Here is an 8,533-nt window from a genome sequence, read left to right as displayed (position 1 = left end):
GCATATAAGTGAATGAATTGAAATGTGCTGGTTTCGATGACATATCTCGAGTAAAGTTGCATGACCACTACTACCAACGAGGCTGGTTAGCTCTACATCACTTTTAGGGCTTGTGTATGTGTTCAAATGTAGCTTTCTTTAAGGTGCATTCAGCTTGTGTTTAAGATCATTTTGCAATGTTTCTGACTTCCATATACATTTTATCTGTCACGGTTCCAGGGATGTGAGCCCACAAGCTAGCATGTGGCACGGGATCACCCAGGTCCTGGAATCTAAGGGCCATCTGGTGTTCTGCCAGGGACCCTCTCATGGAAGTTTGGACGTAGCTGCGTGCTGATCCCAGGTCGTGACTTCCGGGGTCACCCTGCTCACGTGTGGAGAGTACACACCCAAGGAGAGAGATAGTAAGAGTCAGGACAGAAAGTAGCAGAAAACAAGGTATATTAACCCTCAGGTGAAGCGGGAGACACACATAGCTGCTAGCCCGGTGCAACCATAGCAGAGCACATGCTAGTAGAACCACAGGTGCCAGCAGACCCACAGCAGCAAAAGGTAAAATCCAATGCAAACCAGTGAAGAACAGATCAGCTCTGAAATCTGATCTGTGACAGTATCTAACCTGCAGTTGACCCTCTTCTGAGCTGCTTAAAGCAGCATTTGTATTTCTGTTGACATGTATGGGGAAACAATTGAGTGAACAAAGCCCATATACACAGGCCCATTGGCTACCTAAGATAAAGTGTTGGCATAACCTATTAGGCTCATCTTCTAGACTTTTCTTTGGTTGGGATTTAGGACATCTCCTAAACACAATACTCCAACCAAAGGATTGAATGTCCCTTGAAAGTCAGTCTGCCATCAAGCCTCTAACTACAGTCATAACAGACCATGAAACCTCTACATGGCTAAGAAGCACAGGGGAGCCCAGCATTGTCTGACTACACAGAGATTTATGGGAGTAGCAAAAAGCATTTGGTAATAAATATTGATAAGATGTATATATAGTGTGGGAACCTCATTATGAATGTAATGAACACAATTAGTATTCTGCATTGCTTTTGAGATGGGATTAGGAAAAGGAATGGAGCAGTAGCTGAATAGTTTTTGCCAATAGGGCCCCATTTTACATGTTATGGTCCTGGCTGACCTTAAGCCTTAACATGTGACTATGGGTGACATTTCATTCAGTTCTACGGGCACAGCGAAGCGATTGTTCCGCATCGCATCCTGCTGCTCTAAGAAAAAGTACAGCATGTCATACTTTTTTTTTTCAGTGCACACCATCGCGTTCCCATCACTACGCGGAGGTGTGAACCAAGCAAATTGCCTTGTCTTGCATTGGAGCTGCGCTGAAAACAACGGCCAGCGGAGCCCAAACGCAAATGGTGTGAATTGCCCCTAAAAGTGAATGTGATCAATCTTATGGTGAATAGGAGGAAAAATATACAAAAATTAGACTGCCAGCTCTTTTCATCATGGGAGACCGATGCCATCTAATCTCTCCAGCCAATCCAAGGTTTCAGATTTGTACTGAGTATACAGTAGATCAGCAGCAGCAGGTAACTGTCAAACTGTAACATATCAACTCCATGTATTAAAAAAAATAAATCAGGGACTGCATTTTCTCCTGACCTCTACATGCCTCTCACATGAGGTGTGCACTCAGCTATAGCGAAATTATAAAAAAGGTCTCCAAAGATAAACTGTGGTTATTAAGAAATAGGACGAGTGTTTTATGGTTGAGGGAGTACAGAAACCTTCACAAAAAGCTGCAATTTATGTTCTTTTTTTAACCATAAAGCAAAGAGACTTAAAAGATATCTAAACCCAGGAACAAAATTGTGTTTTATTGCAGCTTATTTGATTTTAGTTGTGGTGATCATATTAGTTTTCTTTTTTCAGTATGTTTTCTGCCAATAAAAATGCATTTTGACCCTGCTAGAATTCCAGTGTCCTTGTTACTTCCTGTGCCATCAAAGATTTCCTCCCTATGTAATGGAAGAGAATGAGAAGAGTAGGTGGTGTTTGTAGTCCAAATTGGAAGAGCAGCCTTGGCTGACAATGCTGCTAATCACCTTGATAGATTAAGTACAGAGAGTGAGTGTTGTCACCCTAGATCAGGAAGTGTGCACTGGCAGGATCACCAGGTGAAGATATAGAAAAAAATAGCCTGGAGAAAAAGGAAATTCATGCAGCCAACTTATTGAAGGACTGGTAAGCTACAATATATTACATTTTTGTTTTTAGGATACACTTGCACAAGGTAATTCACTTGCAAGAAAATTAGAGTTTTTATAATTAACAAGTATAAAGATCAATATAAACAGAAACAAAAGGGTACCTGTGTGTTTGGAGCATTCCGTGTAAAGGATGATCATTTCTGTTGCTCTGGGTTACAAGGTAATCAGGTACTATAGTTCACGGTTATAATACAGCTGATTGCATTCTATTTCTGCCTTTCTCTACTGTGCAGGGAATTATAGGAGGCTGGTGCCAAGTCCAATTCCGCTACCTAACCTGTGATTTTCACATTTAAAATGCATTCAATGATTTTTGATATACATAACTGCATGATCAGTTTTGTTCACTTGGTGACCCTGACAGTAAAGTTGGGTATAGACGGGTCTATTTTTATTGTTCAACCTGTGGGCTGAACAAGAAAAAAAAAAACAGATTCCTCCATCAATGCTTACAAGCGTTGGAGGAATCTGTTCTATTTTTTTCGTTCAGCCCACGGGTTGAATGAAAAAAATTCAAGTGTCTACACGACTTTACTGGCAAGATCGCCAGGTGAACACTTTACAGTGTTGATGGAGGAATCCCCTGCTGTTTGCATTGTATTCTGACTGTGGCCACTAGCCGCTGTCAGAATGCCCAAATGGATTAGCTGCCAGCTCCGTTCGCCAGAACATTTTCCAACTGATCGAGGGATGCCGGGTGGAAGGGTGCTGATAGTGGCACTCAGTATGCAAATTTCGTCCGGTTCATCGGGATGTTTTAGGATGATGCTCAATCGCTGTACTGTTCCTATGGAGGAGCAGTGTTGTCACCCTAGGCTGCTTTCCTGATTTGGATTACAACCTCCCCACTCCTTATCTCCAATATATACGACCGAGATGTTCTGTTGTCCTGCAGCTAGCTGGGGATAGATAGATAGATAGATAGATAGATAGATAGATAGATAGATAGATAGATAGATAGATAGATAGATAGATAGATAGATATTAGTCTATAGTTTTTGAATTATAAAAAAATATATATCAGTGGTGTCACAAGAGGGGTGCGGCCCACACCCGCGTGACACCATTGGAGGGGTGACCCCAAAATGACTGACAGTAATTTTGGTGTCACCCCCTCTGAAAAGTCGGGCACTCAGTCATGGACCGAGAGCTCAACAGTTTCGGGAGAGAGGAGATAACGTATTCCTGCCGGTGACTGTCCTTCTCTCTCTGCCGGCGACCAAGATGGTCACCGGCAGGTATCAAAAATGTTGCCGTGCATGCGTGATGATGTAATCGTGCACACATGTGTTGACCACATGCGAGATGACGTCACAACGTTGTGTCATCCGGGTGACACCCGGCCTCAGGATGCCCCTGATATATACACTGAGTGGCCAAATTATTATGACCACCTGACGTTTGTAGGCAAATTAGCTATAATTTGGCGCTGAAGTTGCTAGAGGACCAGACCATTATAAATAGGGAAGCAGGTTGTTTACCACGACAGTAGAAGTGATTTTTTTCGGAAGATACGGGTAAACAACGCGATTTAACAGCTTTTGAACGTGGGATGATTGTTGGCGCTCGGAGCCATGGAGCGATTATCAGCAAAACAGCAGAATTAGTTGTTAAAGTGTTTAAAGACTGGACTGTCAGCCGAAAATCTGGGTCTGAACATGCGAATTGTGGCCGTCAGCGACTAGTCAATGTTAGGACAGAACGGAGAGTGGCAAGACTGGTACAAGACAACAGAAGGGCAACAGTGCATCAAATTACTGCAGATCTTAATCAGGGATCCTCTCAAATGATCTCTGAACGCACTGTTCGCCGTACACTGCATCGTATGGGATATGGAAGCCGAAGGCCTGTTCGAACACCTTTGCTGTCTGCAGTTAACAAGATAAAACGTCTCCAATTTGCACAGGAACACAAGGATTGGACGGTCGAGCATTGGAAAAAAGTCATGTGGTCCGATGAATCACGTTTCCAGTTGCATCATGCAGATGGCAGAATTTGGCAGAAACAGCATGAAAGCATGCGCGCCACATGCATGAGTACAACCCTTCAAGCTGGTGGGGGCAGTGTTATGGTTTGAGGCATGTTTTCCTGGCATGATTTGGGCCCTTTAATTCGTGTGGACCAACGCCTGAATAGCACAAACATACCAAAGTATCGTTGCTGATCAAGTTCATCCTATCATGTTGATGGCGTATCCCAATGAAGATGGCTTCTTCCAACAAGACAATGCGCCATGCCACTGTGCTCGTATTGTGCAGGAGTGGTTTCAAAAACAAGAGGGAGACTTTACCTTGTTTAGGTGGCCCCCACAATCACCAGATCTCAATCCAATTGAGCATTTGTGGGACAAAGTTGAAAGAGCCATCAGGCAGCTGGTTCCACAACCATCAAATCTCACAGAACTGGATAGTGCTATTCATCAGGCATGGTGTCAGATTCCTCACATCACCTTTCAACATCTCGTGGAGTCAATGCCAAGAAGAATCGCCGCAGTATTGAAGGCAAAAGGAGCTGATAACCTATAGCCACAAAAAATGTTAGGGGAAACCTCACCAAAAAAAGAAAATGTTAACAAACCCGAGAGTGGTTCTAACATTCTATTACTACCCTTCCCAAAATAAAACATTTTGGCTGAGGCTCCAACCTTAAAGTACTGCTTAGCCGCTCCCCAACAGCTCCCCCACCACCACCACCTTAACTCAACTAACAATCACTACAGTGACTGAATGACAGAGAAATAATCTAATAGTGTCAGAAAAAGGACATGGTAAGGGCAACCTCTCAGGCTAGATTGTTGTATAGACTAAAGAGGCTCAGACAATAGCCAATTCTGGACCAAGTATATGATAAAAATGTCATGACCCACATTAATCTGGTTTATGGGTGATTGGGCTCCTTAATATAAGTATCACTTGATTAGCATTCAAGGTCTGCTTTACGATGATAATGGGTAGAACTTTTTTAAACAGTATTCTGTTGCCATACAGAATGATATATAGTGACATGTCGAAAATGTATTTTTACAAAACGTGTAAAGCTACGGGTCCACTTTACTAGCTTCCCATTGGACTTTTCTAACCCTGTAATGCATTGATATGACCCACGGTCATCCATCAGCTGAATAACATCCTAGGCTTCCTTGTTGAAGGACCCAAAAGCATTCTTTGTTCCCAACGAGAGTGTGATTGAGCACTCGATTTGAGAAGTATCATAGTTTGTTTGCTGGCAGTATGTATGCTCTGGGGAAAATTACTTTTCAAATTAAAATTTTTGTCCTCTTATCGATTTGTCTACTGTTTCTTCGGCCCGATAAGACGGAGAACATAAAAAGAAGCATCTTGAATGGGAGTTATATTTCAGCAAGGAGGAGGCGAGGCGAAGCACTCATTGCTTTCAGAGATTGTAAACCTAGATGCATTTATCCTATTAATATTTTTATTATTGCTACGTAACAGTCTTTAATAAAGACACCTAGCAGGATGCAGTACATCATATGTAGAATTATGCACTTGGCTTTTTGCATGTGAAGAGCTTGAGTGATTATGACAAATGTCATATTTGATTACAGCTTTTCTCGTTGGATAAATCACATACAAATATAAAAAGGCAATTCAGCCAAACAAGAAAGATCAGCATGGTTAGATCTATAAATACATAAGGGGCTGCAGTGCTTAGCCATGCCCACCATAGCAGGAGACATGGGGCCGTGTACTCCACTTGTAAAGGTGCCCATACACTGCTCGATTATCGTACGAGAATCGCGGGAAATCCCGCGATTGTACGAGAATCGAGCAGTGTGAACGAAGACGTGCGACCATTTCTACTGTACGGTCGCACGTCTTTTGTCTAAGGAGCACGCTAGTAAACCAGCCGAAAAACCAGCCGGGAGACAAATGCCGAACGGGCCAGTGTCCTCACGATGGTAGGGTCAGAATTTGGCATAAACAACATGAAAGCATGGATCCATCCTGCCTTGTATCAACGGTCCAGGCTGGTGGTGGTGGTGTAATGGGGTGGGGAATATTGTCTTGGCACACTTTGGACTCGTTATGCTATCATGCCAATATGGACCAAAATCTCAGGAATGTTTCCAACACCTTTTTGAATCTATGCCACAAAGAATTAAAGAAGTTCTGAAGGCAAAAGGGGTCCAACCCAGTACTAGCAAGGTGTACTGGTGGCTGGTGAGTGTAGATCCTTATGTTGCAGCATTTGTTATCGGTCCAGTCACCTTGTGTAGTTCTGTAGGACAACGTTACAGTACACTGCAGAGTGTCTCCTGTACTGCACTTTACCAATAATTATTTTCTAAAAACTATAGAAAAAAATATATTAACTGAGCTGTGAAAAACTATCAGGGTTATTCACAAAAGAGTGAACAATCTAGGCCAACATAGCGGAGTTGGAAAAGTTTTCCAATTCAGCTAATTTTCCAGTTCAGCGATGTTGTCCTAGATTGTTCACTTCTCCGGCCTTCTCCAAACTCTTCACCCTTTTGTGAATAACCCTGTATATGTATACAATCTGTTGTATATAATCACACATGTAAATATATGCATTATGCATATAAATAATCAAGTGATGCAAAGTCCCATGTGTCATTTGTGCAACACCCGCATTCACAAATTATTGTTCGATATTCAAAAATAGTTTGATGGATCTTCACCAAAACTCTACCGTGCTCCTTATTGCTTTCAAACGCACTCACCAGATTTCCATTTAAAAACGTTTGTATCATAGGAACTATGAATGTCCTTTCTAATTAGCCTCTCAAGCTGTCCTAGATCTTTCGGGAAACTCAAGCCCTCTCCCCTTCTGATCCAATCCTCTATAGGTAACCCGTTCCAATGCTGATAAGAATCTAGTTAAATCCACCAATGCATTCCTCCTCTTCCACTTATACAATACTTCAAGTATAAAGCTCAAACAAAATGATTAATATCTCCCATTGTGCAGCATTTTGATAATTAACTTTTATTTAAAAATGAATAAAGATACACTCACAAACAACGCAATAAAAACAGCTTCATCAATCACCTCGTGGCAGGCTGGCAGCGTGTATCCAACAGGAAGCAACCAAATGCTCCGCCCTGATGCATTTCGTCACTAGACTTCCTCAAAGGATAATTATTGATTTACGGGATCACACTTTTTAGTATTGCAGCTGCCCGTCAATGAGGTTATTATGCATATCCTAGCGCGGTCTAATGAGTTGTTATAGGTTACAGTACACTGGCCATTCTTTGCATGGCTGGCCGTTTAAAAGCCAATTATTTAGTTTTTTCTGCATTTTATATACATAGTAATAAGTTGTTGCTAAGTTTATATTCTGGCTTTGTTGAAAGTATATATGCATTAAACATATTTTATACATGTCTGTAAATGCATTTCTTGTGAGGAGATCCAAAACCCTGAGACTGCTGATGCTGGATGCCACCATCTTGGATGTGGTGTCAGCAGACTCATATCTGTCACTATAGTATCCTCCTTCGCTGCTCTCCCGGCTGCTACATAAAAGTTTATATAGGAAGGTGCAGCGACGGGTGGAGGAGCCTCAGCAAAATGTAACTGATGGCAAAACTGGTAATTCCAGGGGAAATTAATTTCACTACACTCAACCCTACTCTCTGACCCTCTGCCATTGGAACAGGAAGCAATGGTGACATTGGCAGCAACAATAATTTGGCAGAGTTTCTAACCTTCCCCCACTTTATCCAAAAATACAAAAAGAAAAAAAAAAGCTGCACTTGATCCGTAAATAAATCTAACAATAAAATCAAAATTTTTTAATGTAAAAACTGATTGCCCTGAAAACAGTTTATTAAAATAGCCTGCAGGACAATCCCAGGTTTGTAGTTGCAGCACAACCAGCCATAAAATATCAGAACAGCCCTAGAGGAACTGCTTTGCCCCAGAATCCTTTGCAGTTAACCTCTTTGTCTCTTCTCTTAGCATCCTGTTGTCCTGTTCACCTAAACAAGGGAATGCGCCTCCATTAAGCAGAATAATGCAGTGTTTTTGTGTTACTTTACCTTTTGATTACAGACTTAGATGTAAAATGCTTCAGTAGTTCTTAAGTCTGGAGAAATGAGGAAGTGTGGGATTTCCACGCAGCTGCTATGCTTAATTACAGAATTATTTTAATGTTATAAGTGGCATCCAATGACCCGAATCTTACCTGTATCGCTAAATAAAGCAAGCAATGCACTTAGCAAAGGCTTTGAAGAAGATCTCCATCCATATCTAAACATTCGCACTTCACCCACATATATATTTTAGTGAAACCTGATCAG

This window comes from Nanorana parkeri, unplaced genomic scaffold, assembly GCF_000935625.1.
Source record: "Nanorana parkeri isolate BGI_ZX_2015 unplaced genomic scaffold, ASM93562v1 scaffold9, whole genome shotgun sequence".
Taxonomy (NCBI): domain Eukaryota; kingdom Metazoa; phylum Chordata; class Amphibia; order Anura; family Dicroglossidae; genus Nanorana; species Nanorana parkeri.
The sequence above is the reverse complement of the archived record's forward strand: the minus strand, read 5'-3'. Positions refer to the sequence as shown.